The sequence below is a fragment of the Urtica dioica genome, chromosome 1 (genome assembly GCF_054948205.1).
Source record: "Urtica dioica subsp. dioica isolate 48M chromosome 1, U.dioica_male_clone48M_v1_H2, whole genome shotgun sequence".
Lineage (NCBI taxonomy): Eukaryota > Viridiplantae > Streptophyta > Magnoliopsida > Rosales > Urticaceae > Urtica > Urtica dioica.
Window position 1 is genome coordinate 45,132,399 of NC_142756.1, and position 22,564 is coordinate 45,154,962.

Genomic DNA, 22,564 nt, shown 5'->3' on the forward strand with positions numbered 1-22,564 from the left:
AGGCAGCGAGTCACAAATGGGTTTCAAAGGCTTGCGTCCGCCGGACGTATCTGGTCTACCCAGCGTCCACGGGAAACCCGGCCACACAAATGTGGTGCCGCGCTAGCCGCCCAGATCATGAGCCGAAGGGAAGCGAGTCACAAATGGGTTTCAAAGGCTTGCGTCCGCCGGACGTATCTGGTGTTGCCAGCGTCCACGGGAAACCCGGCCACACAAATGTGGCACCGTGCTCGCCGTCCAGCTCATGAGCCGAATGGCAGCGAGTCACAAATGGGTTTCAAAGGCTTGTGTCCGCCGGACGTATCTGGTCTACCCAGCGTCCACGGGAAACCCGGCCACACAAATGTGGCACCACGCTCGCCGTCCAGCTCATGAGCCGAAAGGCAGCGAGTCACAAATGCGTTTCAAAGGCTTGCATCCGCCGGACGTATCTGGTCTAGCCAGCGTCCACGGGAAACCTGGCCACCCAAATGTGGTGCCGCGCTCGCCGCCCAGCTCATGAGCCGAAAGGCAGCGAGTCACAAATGGGTTTCAAAGGCTTACGTCCGCCGGACGTATCTGGTCTAGCCAGCGTCCACGGGAAACCCGGCCACACAAATGTGGTACCACGATCGTCGCCCAGCTCGTGAGCCGAAAGGCAGTGAGTCACAAATGGGTTTCAAAGGCTTGCGTCCGTCGGACGTATCTGGTCTAGCCAGCGTCCACGGGAAACCCGGCCACACAAATGTGGTACCACGCTCGTCACCCAGCTCGTGAGCCAAAAGGCAGCGAGTCACAAATGGGTTTCAAAGGCTTGCGTCCGCCGGACGTATCTGGTTGAGCCAGCGTCCACGGGAAGTCCGGCCACACAAATATGGCACCGCACTCGCCGCCCAGCTCGTGAGCCTAAAGGCAGCGAGTCACAAATGGGTTTTAAAGGCGTGCGACCGTCGGACGTATCTGGTCTAGCCAGCATCCACGGGAAACCTGGCCACACAAATGTGGCACCGCGCTCGCCATCCAGCTCGTGAGCGGAAAGGCAGCGAGTCATAAATGGGTTTCAAAGGCTTGCGTCCGCCGGACGTATCTGGTCTACCCAGCATCCACGGGAAACCCGGCCACACAAATGTGGCACCGCGCTCGCCGTCCAGCTCATGAGCCGAAAGGCAGCGAGTCACAAATGGGTTTCAAAGGCTTGCATCCGCCGGACGTATCTTGTCTAGCCAGCGTCCACGGGAAACCTGACCACACAAATGTTCTGCCGCGCTCGCAGCCCAGCTCATGAGCCGAAAGGCAGCGAGTCACAAATGGGTTTCAAACACTTACATCCGCCGGACGTATCTGGTCTAGCCAGCGTCCACGGGAAACCCGGCCACACAAATGTGGCACCGCGCTCGCCGTCCAGCTCATGAGCCGAAAGGCAACGAGTCACAAATGGGTTTCAAAGGCTTGCGTCCGCTGGACGTATCTGGTCGAGCCAGCGTCATCGTTAAACCCGGCCACACAAATGTGGTGCCGCGCTTGCCGCCCAGCTCATGAGCCGCAGGGCAGCGAGTCACAAATGGGTTTCAAAGGCTTGCGTCCGCCGGACGTATCTCGTCTAGCCAGCGTCCACGGGAAACCCGGCCACACAAATTTGGCACCGTGCTCGCCGCCCAGCTCATGAGCCGAAAGGCAGTGAGTCAGAAATGGGTTTCAAAGGCTTGCGTCCGCCGGACGTATCTGGTCTAGCCAGCGTCCACGGGAAGCCCGGACACACAAATATGGCACCACGCTCGCCGCCCAGCTCGTGAGCCTAAAGGCAGCGAGTCACAAATGGGTTTCAAAGGCGTGCGACCGTCGGACGTATCTGGTCAAGCTAGCTTCCACGGGAAACCTGGCCACACAAATGTGGCACCGCGCTCGCCATCCAGCTCGTGAGCCGAAAGGCAGCGAGTCATAAATGGGTTTCAAAGGCTTGCGTCCGCCGGACGTATCTGGTCTACCCTGCGTCCACGGGAAACCCGGCAACACAAATGTGGCACCGCGCTCGCCGTCCAGCTCATGAGCCGAAAGGCAGCGAGTCACAAATGGGTTTCAAAGGCTTGCATCCGCCAGACGTATCTTGTCTAGCCAGCGTCCACGGGAAACCTGGCCACACAAATGTGGTGCCGAGCTCGCCGCCCAGCTCATTAGCCGAAAGGCAGCGAGTCACAAATGGGTTTCAAAGGCTTGCGTCCGCCGGACGTATCTGGTGTTGCCAGCGTCCACGGGAAACCCGGCCACACAAATGTGGCACAGCGCTCGCCGCCCAGCTCGTTAGCCGAAAGGCAGCGAGTCACAAATGGGTTTCAAAGGCTTGCGTCCGCCGGACGTATCTGGTCGAGCCAGCGTCCACGGGAAACCCGGCCACACAAATGTGGCACCGCGCTCGCCTCCCAGCTCGTGAGCCAAAGGGCAGCGAGTCACAAATGGATTTCAAAGGCTTGCGTCCGCCGGATGTATCTGGTCTAGCCAGCGTCCATGGGAAACTCGGCCACACAAATGTGGTACCACGATCATCGCCCAGCTCGTGAGCCAAAAGGCAGCGAGTCACAAATGGGTTTCAAAGGCTTGCGTCCGCCGGACGTATCTGGTCGAGCCAGCGTCCACGGGAAGTCCGGCCACACAAATATGGCACCGCACTCGCCGCCCAGCTCGTGAGCCTAAAGGCAGCGAGTCACAAATGGGTTTTAAAGGCGTGCGACCGTCGGACGTATCTGGTCTAGCCAGCGTCCACGGGAAACCCGGCCACACAAATGTGGCACCGCGCTCGCCGTCCAGCTCATGAGCCGAAAGGCAACGAGTCACAAATGGGTTTCAAAGGCTTGCGTCCGCTGGACGTATCTGGTCGAGCCAGCGTCATCGTTAAACCCGGCCACACAAATGTGGTGCCGCGCTTGCCGCCCAGCTCATGAGCCGCAGGGCAGCGAGTCACAAATGGGTTTCAAAGGCTTGCGTCCGCCGGACGTATCTCGTCTAGCCAGCGTCCACGGGAAACCCGGCCACACAAATTTGGCACCGTGCTCGCCGCCCAGCTCATGAGCCGAAAGGCAGTGAGTCAGAAATGGGTTTCAAAGGCTTGCGTCCGCCGGACGTATCTGGTCTAGCCAGCGTCCACGGGAAGCCCGGACACACAAATATGGCACCACGCTCGCCGCCCAGCTCGTGAGCCTAAAGGCAGCGAGTCACAAATGGGTTTCAAAGGCGTGCGACCGTCGGACGTATCTGGTCAAGCTAGCTTCCACGGGAAACCTGGCCACACAAATGTGGCACCGCGCTCGCCATCCAGCTCGTGAGCCGAAAGGCAGCGAGTCATAAATGGGTTTCAAAGGCTTGCGTCCGCCGGACGTATCTGGTCTACCCTGCGTCCACGGGAAACCCGGCAACACAAATGTGGCACCGCGCTCGCCGTCCAGCTCATGAGCCGAAAGGCAGCGAGTCACAAATGGGTTTCAAAGGCTTGCATCCGCCAGACGTATCTTGTCTAGCCAGCGTCCACGGGAAACCTGGCCACACAAATGTGGTGCCGAGCTCGCCGCCCAGCTCATTAGCCGAAAGGCAGCGAGTCACAAATGGGTTTCAAAGGCTTGCGTCCGCCGGACGTATCTGGTGTTGCCAGCGTCCACGGGAAACCCGGCCACACAAATGTGGCACAGCGCTCGCCGCCCAGCTCGTTAGCCGAAAGGCAGCGAGTCACAGATGGGTTTCAAAGGCTTGCGTCCGCCGGACGTATCTGGTCGAGCCAGCGTCCACGGGAAACCCGGCCACACAAATGTGGCACCGCGCTCGCCTCCCAGCTCGTGAGCCAAAGGGCAGCGAGTCACAAATGGATTTCAAAGGCTTGCGTCCGCCGGACGTATCTGGTCTAGCCAGCGTCCATGGGAAACCCGGCCACACAAATGTGGTACCACGATCGTCGCCCAGCTCGTGAGCCGAAAGGCAGTGAGTCACAAATGGGTTTCAAAGGCTTGCGTCCGTCGGACGTATCTGGTCTAGCCAGCGTTCACGGGAAACCCGGCCACACAAATGTGGTACCACGCTCGTCACCCAGCTCGTGAGCCAAAAGGCAGCGAGTCACAAATGGGTTTCAAAGGCTTGCGTCCGCCGGACGTATCTGGTCGAGCCAGCGTCCACGGGAAGTCCGGCCACACAAATATGGCACCGCACTCGCCGCCCAGCTCGTGAGCCTAAAGGCAGCGAGTCACAAATGGGTTTTAAAGGCGTGCGACCGTCGGACGTATCTGGTCTAGCCAGCATCCACGGGAAACCTGGCAACACAAATGTGGCACCGCGCTCGCCATCCAGCTCGTGAGCGGAAAGGCAGCGAGTCATAAATGGGTTTCAAAGGCTTGCGTCCGCCGGACGTATCTGTTCTACCCAGCGTCCACGGGAAACCCGGCCACACAAATGTGGCACCGCGCTCGCCGTCCAGCTCATGAGCCGAAAGGCAGCGAGTCACAAATGGGTTTCAAAGGCTTGCATCCGCCGGACGTATCTTGTCTAGCCAGCGTCCACGGGAAACCTGGCCACACAAATGTTGTGCCGCGCTCGCCGACCAGCTCATGAGCCGAAAGGCAGCGAGTCACAAATGGGTTTCAAACGCTTGCGTCCGCCGGACGTATCTGGTCTAGCCAGCGTCCACGGGAAACCCTGCCACACAAATGTGGCACCGCGCTCGCCGTCCAACTCATGAGCCGAAAGGCAACGAGTCACAAATGGGTTTCAAAGGCTTGCGTCCGCTGGACGTATCTGGTCGAGCCAGCGTCATCGGGAAACCCGGCCACACAAATGTGGTGCCGCGCTTGCCGCCCAGCTCATGAGCCGCAGGGCCGCGAGTCACAAATGGGTTTCAAAGGCTTGCGTCCGCCGGACGTATCTGGTCTAGCCAGCGTCCACGGGAAACCCGGCCACACAAATTTGGCACCGCGCTCGCCGCCCAGCTCATGAGCCGAAAGGCAGTGAGTCAGAAATGGGTTTCAAAGGCGTGCGACCGTCGGACGTATCTGGTCAAGCTAGCTTCCACGGGAAACCTGGCCACACAAATGTGGCACCGCGCTCGCCATCCAGCTCGTGAGCCGAAAGGCAGCGAGTCATAAATGGGTTTCAAAGGCTTGCGTCCGCCGGACGTATCTGGTCTACCCTGCGTCCACGGGAAACCCGGCAACACAAATGTGGCACCGCGCTCGCCGTCCAGCTCATGAGCCGAAAGGCAGCGACTCACAAATGGGTTTCAAAGGCTTGCATCCGCCGGACGTATCTTGTCTAGCCAGCGTCCACGGGAAACCTGGCCACACAAATGTGGTGCCGAGCTCGCCGCCCAGCTCATTAGCCGAAAGGCAGCGAGTCACAAATGGGTTTCAAAGGCTTACGTCCGCCGGACGTATCTGGTCTAGCCAGCGTCCACGGGAAACCCGGCCACACAAATGTGGCACCGCGCTCGCCGTCCAGCTCATGAGCCGAAAGGCAGCGAGTCACAAATGGGTTTCAAAGGCTTACGTCGGCCGAACGTATCTGGTCTAGCCAGCGTCCACGGGAAACCCGGCCACAGAAATGTGGCACCGTGCTCGCCGTCCAGCTCATGAGCCGAATGGCAGCGAGTCACAAATGGGTTTCAAAGGCTTGTGTCCGCCGGACGTATCTGGTCTACCCAGCGTCCACGGGAAACCCGGCCACACAAATGTGGCACCGCGCTCGCCGTCCAGCTCATGAGCCGAAAGGCAGCGAGTCACAAATGCGTTTCAAAGGCTTGCATCCGCCGGACGTATCTGGTCTAGCCAGCGTCCACGGGAAACCTGGCCACCCAAATGTGGTGCCGCGCTCGCCGCCCAGCTCATGAGCCGAAAGGCAGCGAGTCACAAATGGGTTTCAAAGGATTACGTCCGCCGGACGTATCTGGTCTAGCCAGCGTCCACGGGAAACCCGGCCACAGAAATGTGGCACCGTGCTCGCCGTCCAGCTCATGAGGCGAAAGGCAGCGAGTCACAAATGGGTTTCAAAGGCTTGCGTCCGCCGGACGTATCTGGTCTACCCAGCGTCCACGGGAAACCCGGCCACACAAATGTGGTGCCGCGCTAGCCGCCCAGATCATGAGCCGAAGGGAAGCGAGTCACAAATGGGTTTCAAAGGCTTGCGTCCGCCGGACGTATCTGGTGTTGCCAGCGTCCACGGGAAACCCGGCCACACAAATGTGGCACCGTGCTCGCCGTCCAGCTCATGAGCCGAATGGCAGCGAGTCACAAATGGGTTTCAAAGGCTTGTGTCCGCCGGACGTATCTGGTCTACCCAGCGTCCACGGGAAACCCGGCCACACAAATGTGGCACCACGCTCGCCGTCCAGCTCATGAGCCGAAAGGCAGCGAGTCACAAATGCGTTTCAAAGGCTTGCATCCGCCGGACGTATCTGGTCTAGCCAGCGTCCACGGGAAACCTGGCCACCCAAATGTGGTGCCGCGCTCGCCGCCCAGCTCATGAGCCGAAAGGCAGCGAGTCACAAATGGGTTTCAAAGGCTTACGTCCGCCGGACGTATCTGGTCTAGCCAGCGTCCACGGGAAACCCGGCCACACAAATGTGGTACCACGATCGTCGCCCAGCTCGTGAGCCGAAAGGCAGTGAGTCACAAATGGGTTTCAAAGGCTTGCGTCCGTCGGACGTATCTGGTCTAGCCAGCGTCCACGGGAAACCCGGCCACACAAATGTGGTACCACGCTCGTCACCCAGCTCGTGAGCCAAAAGGCAGCGAGTCACAAATGGGTTTCAAAGGCTTGCGTCCGCCGGACGTATCTGGTTGAGCCAGCGTCCACGGGAAGTCCGGCCACACAAATATGGCACCGCACTCGCCGCCCAGCTCGTGAGCCTAAAGGCAGCGAGTCACAAATGGGTTTTAAAGGCGTGCGACCGTCGGACGTATCTGGTCTAGCCAGCATCCACGGGAAACCTGGCCACACAAATGTGGCACCGCGCTCGCCATCCAGCTCGTGAGCGGAAAGGCAGCGAGTCATAAATGGGTTTCAAAGGCTTGCGTCCGCCGGACGTATCTGGTCTACCCAGCATCCACGGGAAACCCGGCCACACAAATGTGGCACCGCGCTCGCCGTCCAGCTCATGAGCCGAAAGGCAGCGAGTCACAAATGGGTTTCAAAGGCTTGCATCCGCCGGACGTATCTTGTCTAGCCAGCGTCCACGGGAAACCTGACCACACAAATGTTCTGCCGCGCTCGCAGCCCAGCTCATGAGCCGAAAGGCAGCGAGTCACAAATGGGTTTCAAACACTTACATCCGCCGGACGTATCTGGTCTAGCCAGCGTCCACGGGAAACCCGGCCACACAAATGTGGCACCGCGCTCGCCGTCCAGCTCATGAGCCGAAAGGCAACGAGTCACAAATGGGTTTCAAAGGCTTGCGTCCGCTGGACGTATCTGGTCGAGCCAGCGTCATCGTTAAACCCGGCCACACAAATGTGGTGCCGCGCTTGCCGCCCAGCTCATGAGCCGCAGGGCAGCGAGTCACAAATGGGTTTCAAAGGCTTGCGTCCGCCGGACGTATCTCGTCTAGCCAGCGTCCACGGGAAACCCGGCCACACAAATTTGGCACCGTGCTCGCCGCCCAGCTCATGAGCCGAAAGGCAGTGAGTCAGAAATGGGTTTCAAAGGCTTGCGTCCGCCGGACGTATCTGGTCTAGCCAGCGTCCACGGGAAGCCCGGACACACAAATATGGCACCACGCTCGCCGCCCAGCTCGTGAGCCTAAAGGCAGCGAGTCACAAATGGGTTTCAAAGGCGAGCGACCGTCGGACGTATCTGGTCTACCCAGCGTCCACGGGAAACCTGGCCACACAAATGTGGCACCGCGCTCGCCATCCAGCTCGTGTGCCGAAAGGCAGCGAGTCATAAATGGGTTTCAAAGGCTTGCGTCCGCCGGACGTATCTCGTCTACCCAGGATCCACGGGAAACCCGGCCACACAAATGTGGCACCGCGCTCGCCGTCCAGCTCATGAGCCGAAAGGCAGCGAGTCACAAATGGGTTTCAAAGGCTTGCGTCCGCCGGACGTATCTGGTCGAGCCAGCGTCCACGGGAAACCTGACCACACAAATGTGGTGCCGCGCTAGCCGCCCAGCTCATGAGCCGAAGGGAAGCGAGTCACAAATGGGTTTCAAAGGCTTGCGTCCGCCGGACGTATCTGGTGTAGCCCAGCGTCCACGGGAAACCCGGCCACACAAATGTGGCACAGCGCTCGCCGCCCAGCTCGTGAGCCGAAAGGCAGCGAGTCACGAATGGGTTTCAAAGGCTTGCGTCCGTCGGACGTATCTGGTCGAGCCAGCGTCCACGGGAAACCCGGCCACACAAATATGGCACCGCGCTTGCCTCCCAGCTCGTGAGCCGAAGGGCAGCGAGTCACAAATGGATTTCAAAGGCTTGCGTCCGCCGGACGTATCTGGTCTAGCCAGCGTCCACGGGAAACCCGGCCACACAAATGTGGTACCACGATCATCGCCCAGCTCGTGAGCCGAAAGGCAGTGAGTCACAAATGGGTTTCAAAGGCTTGCGTCCGCCGGACGTATCTGGTCTAGCCAGCGTCCACGGGAAACCCGGCCACACAAATGTGGTACCACGCTCGTCACCCAGCTCGTGAGCCGAAAGGCAGCGAGTCACAAATGGGTTTCAAAGGCTTGCGTCCGCCGGACGTATCTGGTCGAGCCAGCGTCCATGGGAAGCCCGACCACACAAATATGGCACCGCACTCGCCGCCTAGCTCGTGAGCCTAAAGGCAGCGAGTCACAAATGGGTTTCAAAGGCGTGCGACCGTCGGACGTATCTGGTCAAGCTAGCTTCCACGGGAAACCTGGCCACACAAATGTGGCACCGCGCTCGCCATCCAGCTCGTGAGCCGAAAGGCAGCGAGTCAAAAATGGGTTTCAAAGGCTTGCGTCCGCCGGACGTATCTGGTCTACCCAGCGTCCACGGGAAACCCGGCCACACAAATGTGGCACCGCGCTCGCCGTCCAGCTCATGAGCCGAAAGGCAGCGAGTCACAAATGGGTTTCAAAGGCTTGCATCCGCCGGACGTATCTTGTCTAGCCAGCGTCCACGGGAAACCTGGCCACACAAATGTGGTGCCGAGCTCGCCGCCCAGCTCATGAGCCGAAAGGCAGCGAGTCACAAATGGGTTTCAAAGGCTTACGTCCGCCGGACGTATCTGGTCTAGCCAGCGTCCACGGGAAACCCGGCCACACAAATGTGGCACCGCGCTCGCCGTCCAGCTCATGAGCCGAAAGGCAGCGAGTCACAAATGGGTTTCAAAGGCTTGCGTCCGCCGGACGTATCTGGTCGAGCCAGCGTCCACGGGAAACCCGGCCACACAAATGTGGTGCCGCGCTAGTCGCCCAGCTCATGAGCCGAAGGGAAGCGAGTCACAAATGGGTTTCAAAGGCTTGCGTCCGCCGGACGTATCTGGTGTAGCCAGCGTCCACGGGAAACCCGGCCACACAAATGTGGCACAGCGCTCGCCGCCCAGCTCGTGAGCCGAAAGGCAGCGAGTCACAAATGGGTTTCAAAGGCTTGCGTCCGCCGGACGTATCTGGTCGAGCCAGCGTCCACGGGAAACCCGGCCACACAAATGTGGCACCGTGCTCGCCTCCCAGCTCGTGAGCCGAAGGGCAGTGAGTCACAAATGGATTTCAAAGGCTTGCGTCCGCCGGACGTATCTGGTCTAGCCAGCGTCATCGGGAAACCCGGCCACACAAATGTGGTGCCGCGCTTGCCGCCCAGCTCATGAGCCGCAGGGCCGCGAGTCACAAATGGGTTTCAAAGGCTTGCGTCCGCCGGACGTATCTGGTCTAGCCAGCGTCCACGGGAAACCCGGCCACACAAATTTGGCACCGCGCTCGCCGCCCAGCTCATGAGCCGAAAGGCAGTGAGTCAGAAATGGGTTTCAAAGGCGTGCGACCGTCGGACGTATCTGGTCAAGCTAGCTTCCACGGGAAACCTGGCCACACAAATGTGGCACCGCGCTCGCCATCCAGCTCGTGAGCCGAAAGGCAGCGAGTCATAAATGGGTTTCAAAGGCTTGCGTCCGCCGGACGTATCTGGTCTACCCTGCGTCCACGGGAAACCCGGCAACACAAATGTGGCACCGCGCTCGCCGTCCAGCTCATGAGCCGAAAGGCAGCGACTCACAAATGGGTTTCAAAGGCTTGCATCCGCCGGACGTATCTTGTCTAGCCAGCGTCCACGGGAAACCTGGCCACACAAATGTGGTGCCGAGCTCGCCGCCCAGCTCATTAGCCGAAAGGCAGCGAGTCACAAATGGGTTTCAAAGGCTTACGTCCGCCGGACGTATCTGGTCTAGCCAGCGTCCACGGGAAACCCGGCCACACAAATGTGGCACCGCGCTCGCCGTCCAGCTCATGAGCCGAAAGGCAGCGAGTCACAAATGGGTTTCAAAGGCTTACGTCGGCCGAACGTATCTGGTCTAGCCAGCGTCCACGGGAAACCCGGCCACAGAAATGTGGCACCGTGCTCGCCGTCCAGCTCATGAGCCGAATGGCAGCGAGTCACAAATGGGTTTCAAAGGCTTGTGTCCGCCGGACGTATCTGGTCTACCCAGCGTCCACGGGAAACCCGGCCACACAAATGTGGCACCACGCTCGCCGTCCAGCTCATGAGCCGAAAGGCAGCGAGTCACAAATGGGTTTCAAAGGCTTGCATCCGCCGGACGTATCTGGTCTAGCCAGCGTCCACGGGAAACCTGGCCACCCAAATGTGGTGCCGCGCTCGCCGCCCAGCTCATGAGCCGAAAGGCAGCGAGTCACAAATGGGTTTCAAAGGCTTACGTCCGCCGGACGTATCTGGTCTAGCCAGCGTCCACGGGAAACCCGGCCACACAAATGTGGTACCACGATCGTCGCCCAGCTCGTGAGCTGAAAGGCAGTGAGTCACAAATGGGTTTCAAAGGCTTGCGTCCGTCGGACGTATCTGGTCTAGCCAGCGTCCACGGGAAACCCGGCCACACAAATGTGGTACCACGCTCGTCACCCAGCTCGTGAGCCAAAAGGCAGCGAGTCACAAATGGGTTTCAAAGGCTTGCGTCCGCCGGACGTATCTGGTTGAGCCAGCGTCCACGGGAAGTCCGGCCACACAAATATGGCACCGCACTCGCCGCCCAGCTCGTGAGCCTAAAGGCAGCGAGTCACAAATGGGTTTTAAAGGCGTGCGACCGTCGGACGTATCTGGTCTAGCCAGCATCCACGGGAAACCTGGCCACACAAATGTGGCACCGCGCTCGCCATCCAGCTCGTGAGCGGAAAGGCAGCGAGTCATAAATGGGTTTCAAAGGCTTGCGTCCGCCGGACGTATCTGGTCTACCCAGCATCCACGGGAAACCCGGCCACACAAATGTGGCACCGCGCTCGCCGTCCAGCTCATGAGCCGAAAGGCAGCGAGTCACAAATGGGTTTCAAAGGCTTGCATCCGCCGGACGTATCTTGTTTAGCCAGCGTCCACGGGAAACCTGACCACACAAATGTTGTGCCGCGCTCGCAGCCCAGCTCATGAGCCGAAAGGCAGCGAGTCACAAATGGGTTTCAAACACTTACATCCGCCGGACGTATCTGGTCTAGCCAGCGTCCACGGGAAACCCGGCCACACAAATGTGGCACCGCGCTCGCCGTCCAGCTCATGAGCCGAAAGGCAACGAGTCACAAATGGGTTTCAAAGGCTTGCGTCCGCTGGACGTATCTGGTCGAGCCAGCGTCATCGTTAAACCCGGCCACACAAATGTGGTGCCGCGCTTGCCGCCCAGCTCATGAGCCGCAGGGCAGCGAGTCACAAATGGGTTTCAAAGGCTTGCGTCCGCCGGACGTATCTGGTCTAGCCAGCGTCCACGGGAAACCCGGCCACACAAATTTGGCACCGCGCTCGCCGCCCAGCTCATGAGCCGAAAGGCAGTGAGTCAGAAATGGGTTTCAAAGGCGTGCGACCGTCGGACGTATCTGGTCAAGCTAGCTTCCACGGGAAACCTGGCCACACAAATGTGGCACCGCGCTCGCCATCCAGCTCGTGAGCCGAAAGGCAGCGAGTCATAAATGGGTTTCAAAGGCTTGCGTCCGCCGGACGTATCTGGTCTACCCTGCGTCCACGGGAAACCCGGCAACACAAATGTGGCACCGCGCTCGCCGTCCAGCTCATGAGCCGAAAGGCAGCGACTCACAAATGGGTTTCAAAGGCTTGCATCCGCCGGACGTATCTTGTCTAGCCAGCGTCCACGGGAAACCTGGCCACACAAATGTGGTGCCGAGCTCGCCGCCCAGCTCATGAGCCGAAAGGCAGCGAGTCACAAATGGGTTTCAAAGGCTTACGTCCGCCGGACGTATCTGGTCTAGCCAGCGTCCACGGGAAACCCGGCCACACAAATGTGGCACCGCGCTCGCCGTCCAGCTCATGAGCCGAAAGGCAGCGAGTCACAAATGGGTTTCAAAGGCTTGCGTCCGCCGGACGTATCTGGTCGAGCCAGCGTCCACGGGAAACCCGGCCACACAAATGTGGTGCCGCGCTAGTCGCCCAGCTCATGAGCCGAAGGGAAGCGAGTCACAAATGGGTTTCAAAGGCTTGCATCCGCCGGACGTATCTTGTCTAGCCAGCGTCCACGGGAAACCTGGCCACACAAATGTGGCACCGCGCTCGCCGCCCAGCTCATGAGCCGAAAGGCAGCGAGTCACAAATGGGTTTCAAAGGCTTACGTCCGCCGGACGTATCTGGTCTAGCCAGCGTCCACGGGAAACCCGGCCACACAAATGTGGTACCACGATCGTCGCCCAGCTCGTGAGCCGAAAGGCAGTGAGTCACAAATGGGTTTCAAAGGCTTGCGTCCGTCGGACGTATCTGGTCTAGCCAGCGTCCACGGGAAACCCGGCCACACAAATGTGGTACCACGCTCGTCACCCAGCTCGTGAGCCAAAAGGCAGCGAGTCACAAATGGGTTTCAAAGGCTTGCGTCCGCCGGACGTATCTGGTTGAGCCAGCGTCCACGGGAAGTCCGGCCACACAAATATGGCACCGCACTCGCCGCCCAGCTCGTGAGCCAAAAGGCAGCGAGTCACAAATGGGTTTCAAAGGCTTGCATCCGCCGGACGTATCTTGTCTAGCCAGCGTCCACGGGAAACCTGACCACACAAATGTTGTGCCGCGCTCGCAGCCCAGCTCATGAGCCGAAAGGCAGCGAGTCACAAATGGGTTTCAAACACTTACATCCGCCGGACGTATCTGGTCTAGCCAGCGTCCACGGGAAACCCGGCCACACAAATGTGGCACCGCGCTCGCCGTCCAGCTCATGAGCCGAAAGGCAACGAGTCACAAATGGGTTTCAAAGGCTTGCGTCCGCTGGACGTATCTGGTCGAGCCAGCGTCATCGTTAAACCCGGCCACACAAATGTGGTGCCGCGCTTGCCGCCCAGCTCATGAGCCGCAGGGCAGCGAGTCACAAATGGGTTTCAAAGGCTTGCGTCCGCCGGACGTATCTGGTCTAGCCAGCGTCCACGGGAAACCCGGCCACACAAATTTGGCACCGCGCTCGCCGCCCAGCTCATGAGCCGAAAGGCAGTGAGTCAGAAATGGGTTTCAAAGGCTTGCGTCCGCCGGACGTATCTGGTCTAGCCAGCGTCCACGGGAAGCCCGGACACACAAATATGGCACCACGCTCGCCGCCCAGCTCGTGAGCCTAAAGGCAGCGAGTCACAAATGGGTTTCAAAGGCGAGCGACCGTCGGACGTATCTGGTCTACCCAGCGTCCACGGGAAACCTGGCCACACAAATGTGGCACCGCGCTCGCCATCCAGCTCGTGTGCCGAAAGGCAGCGAGTCATAAATGGGTTTCAAAGGCTTGCGTCCGCCGGACGTATCTGGTCTACCCAGGATCCACGGGAAACCCGGCCACACAAATGTGGCACCGCGCTCGCCGTCCAGCTCATGAGCCGAAAGGCAGCGAGTCACAAATGGGTTTCAAAGGCTTGCGTCCGCCGGACGTATCTGGTCGAGCCAGCGTCCACGGGAAACCTGACCACACAAATGTGGTGCCGCGCTAGCCGCCCAGCTCATGAGCCGAAGGGAAGCGAGTCACAAATGGGTTTCAAAGGCTTGCGTCCGCCGGACGTATCTGGTGTAGCCCAGCATCCACGGGAAACCCGGCCACACAAATGTGGCACAGCGCTCGCCGCCCAGCTCGTGAGCCGAAAGACAGCGAGTCACGAATGGGTTTCGAAGGCTTGCGTCCGTCGGACGTATCTGGTCGAGCCAGCGTCCACGGGAAACCAGGCCACACAAATATGGCACCGCGCTTGCCTCCCAGCTCGTGAGCCGAAGGGCAGCGAGTCACAAATGGATTTCAAAGGCTTGCGTCCGCCGGACGTATCTGGTCTAGCCAGCGTCCACGGGAAACCCGGCCACACAAATGTGGTACCACGATCGTCGCCCAGCTCGTGAGCCGAAAGGCAGTGAGTCACAAATGGGTTTCAAAGGCTTGCGTCCGCCGGACGTATCTGGTCTAGCCAGCGTCCACGGGAAACCCGGCCACACAAATGTGGTACCACGCTCGTCACCCAGCTCGTGAGCCGAAAGGCAGCGAGTCACAAATGGGTTTCAAAGGCTTGCGTCCGCCGGACGTATCTGGTCGAGCCAGCGTCCATGGGAAGCCCGGCCACACAAATATGGCACCGCACTCGCCGCCTAGCTCGTGAGCCTAAAGGCAGCGAGTCACAAATGGGTTTCAAAGGCGTGCGACCATCGGACGTATCTGGTCAAGCTAGCTTCCACGGGAAACCTGGCCACACAAATGTGGCACCGCGCTCGCCATCCAGCTCGTGAGCCGAAAGGCAGCGAGTCATAAATGGGTTTCAAAGGCTTGCGTCCGCCGGACGTATCTGGTCTACCCAGCGTCCACGGGAAACCCGGCCACACAAATGTGGCACCGCGCTCGCCGTCCAGCTCATGAGCCGAAAGGCAGCGAGTCACAAATGGGTTTCAAAGGCTTGCATCCGCCGGACGTATCTTGTCTAGCCAGCGTCCACGGGAAACCTGGCCACACAAATGTGGTGCCGAGCTCGCCGCCCAGCTCATGAGCCGAAAGGCAGCGAGTCACAAATGGGTTTCAAAGGCTTACGTCCGCCGGACGTATCTGGTCTAGCCAGCGTCCACGGGAAACCCGGCCACACAAATGTGGCACCGCGCTCGCCGTCCAGCTCATGAGCCGAAAGGCAGCGAGTCACAAATGGGTTTCAAAGGCTTGCGTCCGCCGGACGTATCTGGTCGAGCCAGCGTCCACGGGAAACCCGGCCACACAAATGTGGTGCCGCGCTAGTCGCCCAGCTCATGAGCCGAAGGGAAGCGAGTCACAAATGGGTTTCAAAGGCTTGCGTCCGCCGGACGTATCTGGTGTAGCCAGCGTCCACGGGAAACCCGGCCACACAAATGTGGCACAGCGCTCGCCGCCCAGCTCATGAGCCGAAAGGCAGCGAGTCACAAATGGGTTTCAAAGGCTTGCGTCCGCCGGACGTATCTGGTCGAGCCAGCGTCCACGGGAAACCCGGCCACACAAATGTGGCACCGTGCTCGCCTCCCAGCTCGTGAGCCGAAGGGCAGTGAGTCACAAATGGATTTCAAAGGCTTGCGTCCGCCGGACGTATCTGGTCTAGCCAGCGTCCACGGGAAGCCCGGCCACACAAATATGGCACCGCGCTCGCCGCCCAGCTCGTGAGCCTAAAGGCAGCGTGTCACAAATGGGTTTCAAAGGCGTGCGACCGTCGGACGTATCTGGTCTACCCACCATCCACGGGAAACCTGGCCACACAAATGTGGCACCGAGCTCGCCATAAAGCTCGTGAGCCGAAAGGCAGCGAGTCATAAATGGGTTTCAAAGGCTTGCGTCCGCCGGACGTATCTGGTCTACCCAGCATCCACGGGAAACCCGGCCACACAAATGTGGCACCGCGCTCGTCGTCCAGCTCATGAGCCGAAAGGCAGCGAGTCACAAATGGGTTTCAAAGGCTTGCATCCGCCGGACGTATCTGGTCTAGCCAGCGTCCACGGGAAACCCGGCCACACAAATCTGGCACCGCGCTCGCCGTCCAGCTCATGAGCCGAAAGGCAGCGAGTCATAAATGGGTTTTAAAGGCTTGCGTCCGCCGGACGTATCTGGTCTACCCAGTGTCAACGGGAAACCCGGCCACACAAATGTGGTGCCGCGCTCGCCGCCCAGCTCATGAGCCGAAAGGCAGCGAGTCACAAATGGGTTTCAAAGGCTTACGTCCGTCGGACGTATCTGGTGTAGCCCAGCGTCCACGGGAAACCCGGCCACACAAATGTGGCACAGCGCTCGCCGCCCAGCTCGTGAGCCGAAAGGCAGCGAGTCACGAATGGGTTTCAAAGGCTTGCGTCCGCCGGACGTATCTGGTGTAGCCCAGCGTCCACGGGAAACCCGGCCACACAAATGTGGCACAGTGCTCGCCGCCCAGCTCGTGAGCCGAAAGGCAGCGAGTCACGAATGGGTTTCAAAGGCTTGCGTCCGCCGGACGTATCTGGTCGAGACAGCGTCCACGGGAAACCCGGCCACACAAATGTGGCACCGCGCTCGCCTCCCAGCTCGTGAGCCGAAGGGCAGCGAGTCACAAATGGATTTCAAAGGCTTGCGTCCGCCGGACATATCTGGTCTAGCCAGCGTCCACGGGAAACCCGGCCACACAAATTTGGTACCACGATCGTCGCCCAGCTCGTGAGCCGAAAGGCAGTGAGTCACAAATGGGTTTCAAAGGCTTGCGTCCGCCGGACGTATCTGGTCTAGCCAGCGTCCACGGGAAACCCGGCCACACAAATGTGGTACCATGCTCGTCACCCAGCTCGTGAGCCGAAAGGCAGTGAGTCACAAATGGGTTTCAAAGGCTTGCGTCCGCCGGACGTATCTGGTCGAGCCAGCGTCCACGGGAAGCCCGGCCACACAAATATGGCACCGCACTCGCCGCCTAGCTCGTGAGCCTAAAGGCAGCGAGTCACAAATGGGTTTCAAAGGCGTGCGACCGTCGGACGTATCTGGTCTAGCCAGCTTCCACGGGAAACCTGGCCACACAAATGTGGCACCGCGCTCGCCATCCAGCTCGTGAGCCGAAAGGCAGCGAGTCATAAATGGTTTTCAAAGGCTTGCGTCCGCCGGACGTATCTGGTCTACCCAGCGTCCACGGGAAACCCGGCCACACAAATGTGGCACCGCGCTCGCCGTCCAGCTCATGAGCCGAAAGGCAGCGAGTCATAAATGGGTTTCAAAGGCTTGCGTCCGCCGGACGTATCTGGTCTACCCAGCGTCCACGGGAAACCCGGCCACACAAATGTGGCACCGCGCTCGCCGTCCAGCTCATGAGCCGAAAGGCAGCGAGTCACAAATGGGTTTCAAAGGCTTGCATCCGCCGGACGTATCTTGTCTAGCCAGCGTCCACGGGAAACCTGGCCACACAAATGTGGTGCCGAGCTCGCCGCCCAGCTCATGAGCCGAAAGGCAGCGAGTCACAAATGGGTTTCAAAGGATTGCGTCCGCCGGACGTATCTGGTCTAGCCAGCGTCCACGGGAAACCAGGCCACACATATGTCGCACCGCGCTCGCCGTCCAGCTCATGAGCCGAAAGGCAGCGAGTCACAACTGGGTTTCAAAGGCTTGCGTCCGCTGGACGTATCTGGTCGAGCCAGCGTCCACGGGAAACCTGGCCACACAAATGTGGTGCCGCGCTTGCCGCCCAGCTCATGAGCCGCAGGGCAGCGAGTCACAAATGGGTTTCAAAAGCTTGCGTCCGCCGGACGTATCTGGTCTAGCCAGCGTCCACGGGAAACCCGGCCACACAAATGTGGCACCGCGCTCGCCGCCCAGCTCGTGAGCCGAAAGGCAGCGAGTCAGAAATGGGTTTCAAAGGCTTGCGTCCGCCGGACGTATCTGGTCTAGCCAGCGTCCACGGGAAGCCCGGCCACACAAATATGGCACCGCACTCGCCGCCCAGCTCGTGAGCCTAAAGGAAGCGAGTCACAAATGGGTTTCAAAGGCGTGCGACCGTCGGACGTATCTGGTCTAGCCAGCATCCACGGGAAACCTGGCCACACAAATGTGGCACCGCGCTCGCCATCCAGCTCGTGAGCCGAAAAGCAGCGAGTCATAAATGGGTTTCAAAGGCTTGCGTACGCCGGATGTATCTGGTCTACCCAGCGTCCACGAGAAACCCGGCCACACAAATGTGGCACCGCGCTCGCCGTCCAGCTCATGAGCCGAAAGGCAGCGAGTCACAAATGGGTTTCAAAGGCTTGCATCCGCCGGACGTATCTTGTCTAGCCAGCGTCCACGGGAAACCTGGCCACACAAATGTGGTGCCGCGCTCGCCGCCCAGCTCATGAGCCGCAGGGCAGCGAGTCACAAATGGGTTTCAAAGGCTTGCGTCCGCCGGACGTATCTGGTCGAGCCAGCGTCCACGGGAAACCCGGCCACACAAATGTGGTGCCGCGCTCGCCGCCCAGCTCATGAGCCGCAGGGCAGCGAGTCACAAATGGGTTTCAAAGGCTTACGTCCGCCGGACGTATCTGGTCTAGCCAGCGTCCACGGGAAACCCGGCCACACAAATGTGGCACCGCGCTCCCCGCCTAGCTCGTGAGCCTAAAGGCAGCGAGTCACAAATGGGTTTCAAAGGCGTGCGACCGTCGGACGTATCTGGTCTACCCAGCGTCCATGGGAAACCTGGCCACACAAATGTTGTGCCGCGCTCGCCGCCCAGCTCATGAGCCGAAAGGCAGCGAGTCACAAATGGGTTTCAAACGCTTGCGTCCGCCGGACGTATCTGGTCTAGCCAGCGTCCACGGGAAACCCGGCCACACAAATGTGGCACCGCGCTCGCCGTCCAGCTCATGAGCCGAAAGGCAACGAGTCACAAATGGGTTTCAAAGGCTTGCGTCCGCTGGACGTATCTGGTCGATCCAGCGTCATCGTTAAACCCGGCCACACAAATGTGATGCCGCGCTTGCCGCCCAGCTCATGAGCCGCAGGGCAGCGAGTCACAAATGGGTTTCAAAGGCTTGCGTCCGCCGGACGTATCTGGTCTAGCCAGCGTCCACGGGAAACCCGGCCACACAAATTTGGCACCGCGCTCGCCGCCCAGCTCATGAGCCGAAAGGCAGTGAGTCAGAAATGGGTTTCAAAGGCTTGCGTCCGCCGGACGTATCTGGTATAGCCAGCGTCCACGGGAAGCCCGGACACACAAATATGGCACCACGCTCGCCGCCCAGCTCGTGAGCCTAAAGGCAGCGAGTCACAAATGGGTTTCAAAGGCGAGCGACCGTCGGACGTATCTGGTCTACCCAGCGTCCACGGGAAACCTGGCCACACAAATGTGGCACCGCGCTCGCCATCCAGCTCGTGTGCCGAAAGGCAGCGAGTCATAAATGGGTTTCAAAGGCTTGCGTCCGCCGGACGTATCTGGTCTACCCAGCATCCACGGGAAACCCGGCCACACAAATGTGGCACCGCGCTCGCCGTCCAGCTCATGAGCCGAAAGGCAGCGAGTCACAAATGGGTTTCAACGGCTTGCGTCCGCCGGACGTATCTGGTCGAGCCAGCGTCCACGGGAAACCCGACCACACAAATGTGGTGCCGCGCTAGCCGCCCAGCTCATGAGCCGAAGGGAAGCGAGTCACAAATGGGTTTCAAAGGCTTGCGTCCGCCGGACGTATCTGGTGTAGCCCAGCGTCCACGGGAAACCCGGCCACACAAATGTGGCACAGCGCTCGCCGCCCAGCTTGTGAGCCGAAAGGCAGCGAGTCACGAATGGGTTTCAAAGGCTTGCGTCCGTCGGACGTATCTGGTCGAGCCAGCGTCCACGGGAAACCCGGCCACACAAATGTGGCACCGCGCTTGCCTCCCAGCTCGTGAGCCGAAGGGCAGCGAGTCACAAATGGATTTCAAAGGCTTGCGTCCGCCGGACGTATCTGGTCTAGCCAGCGTCCACGGGAAACCCAGCCACACAAATGTGGTACCACGATCGTCGCCCAGCTCGTGAGCCGAAAGGCAGTGAGTCACAAATGGGTTTCAAAGGCTTGCGTCCGCCGGACGTATCTGGTCTAGCCAGCGTCCACGGGAAACCCGGCCACACAAATGTGGCACCGCGCTCGCCGCCCAGCTCGTGAGCCGAAAGGCAGCGAGTCAGAAATGGGTTTCAAAGGCTTGCGTCCGCCGGACGTATCTAGTCTAGCCAGCGTCCACGGGAAGCCCGGCCACACAAATATGGCACCGCACTCGCCGCCCAGCTCGTGAGCCTAAAGGAAGCGAGTCACAAATGGGTTTCAAAGGCGTGCGACCGTCGGACGTATCTGGTCTAGCCAGCATCCACGGGAAACCTGGCCACACAAATGTGGCACCGCGCTCGCCATCCAGCTCGTGAGCCGAAAGGCAGCGAGTCATAAATGGGTTTCAAAGGCTTGCGTACGCCGGATGTATCTGGTCTACCCAGCGTCCACGAGAAACCCGGCCACACAAATGTGGCACCGCGCTCGCCGTCCAGCTCATGAGCCGAAAGGCAGCGAGTCACAAATGGGTTTCAAAGGCTTGCGTCCGCCGGACGTATCTGGTCTAGCCAGCGTCCACGGGAAAGCTGCCCACACAAATGTGGTGCCGCGCTCGCCGCCCAGCTCATGAGCCGAAAGGCAGCGAGTCACAAATGGGTTTCAAAGGCTTACGTCCGCCGGACGTATCTGGTCTAGCCAGCGTCTACGGGAAACCCGGCCACACAAATGTGGCACCGCGCTCGCCGTCCAGCTCATGAGCCGAAAGGCAGCGAGTCACAAATGGGTTTCAAAGGCTTGCGTCCGTTGGACGTATCTGGTCGAGCCAGCGTCCACGGGAAACCCGGCCACACAAATGTGGTGCCGCGCTCGCCGCCCAGCTCATGAGCCGCAGGGCAGCGAGTCACAAATGGGTTTCAAAGGCTTGCGTCCGCCGGACGTATCTGGTCTAGCCAGCGTCCACGGGAAACCCGGCCACACAAATGTGGCACCGCGCTCCCCGCCTAGCTCGTGAGCCTAAAGGCAGGGAGTCACAAATGGGTTTCAAAGGCGTGCGACCGTCGGACGTATCTGGTCTAGCCAGCGTCCACGGGAAACCTGGCCACACAAATGTGGTGCCGCCCTCGCCGCCCAGCTCATGAGCCGAAAGGCAGCGAGTCACAAATGGGTTTCAAAGGCTTACGTCCGCCGGACGTATCTGGTCTAGCCAGCGTCCACGGGAAACCCGGCCACACAAATGTGGCACCGCGCTCCCCGCCTAGCTCGTGAGCCTAAAGGCAGCGAGTCACAAATGGGTTTCAAAGGCGTGCGACCGTCGGACGTATCTGGTCTACCCAGCGTCCACGGGAAACCTGGCCACACAAATGTTGTGCCGCGCTCGCCGCCCAGCTCATGAGCCGAAAGGCAGCGAGTCACAAATGGGTTTCAAACGCTTGCGTCCGCCGGACGTATCTGGTCTAGCCAGCGTCCACGGGAAACCCGGCCACACAAATGTGGCACCGCGCTCGCCGTCCAGCTCATGAGCCGAAAGGCAACGAGTCACAAATGGGTTTCAAAGGCTTGCGTCCGCTGGACGTATCTGGTCGATCCAGCGTCATCGTTAAACCCGGCCACACAAATGTGATGCCGCGCTTGCCGCCCAGCTCATGAGCCGCAGGGCAGCGAGTCACAAATGGCTTTCAAAGGCTTGCGTCCGCCGGACGTATCTGGTCTAGCCAGCGTCCACGGGAAACCCGGCCACACAAATTTGGCACCGCGCTCGCCGCCCAGCTCATGAGCCGAAAGGCAGTGAGTCAGAAATGGGTTTCAAAGGCTTGCGTCCGCCGGACGTATCTGGTATAGCCAGCGTCCACGGGAAGCCCGGACACACAAATATGGCACCACGCTCGCCGCCCAGCTCGTGAGCCTAAAGGCAGCGAGTCACAAATGGGTTTCAAAGGCGAGCAACCGTCGGACGTATCTGGTCTACCCAGCGTCCACGGGAAACCTAGCCACACAAATGTGGCACCGCGCTCGCCATCCAGCTCGTGTGCCGAAAGGCAGCGAGTCATAAATGGGTTTCAAAGGCTTGCGTCCGCCGGACGTATCTGGTCTACCCAGCATCCACGGGAAACCCGGCCACACAAATGTGGCACCGCGCTCGCCGTCCAGCTCATGAGCCGAAAGGCAGCGAGTCACAAATGGGTTTCAACGGCTTGCGTCCGCCGGACGTATCTGGTCGAGCCAGCGTCCACGGGAAACCCGACCACACAAATGTGGTGCCGCGCTAGCCGCCCAGCTCATGAGCCGAAGGGAAGCGAGTCACAAATGGGTTTCAAAGGCTTGCGTCCGCCGGACGTATCTGGTGTAGCCCAGCGTCCACGGGAAACCCGGCCACACAAATGTGGCACAGCGCTCGCCGCCCAGCTTGTGAGCCGAAAGGCAGCGAGTCACGAATGGGTTTCAAAGGCTTGCGTCCGTCGGACGTATCTGGTCGAGCCAGCGTCCACGGGAAACCC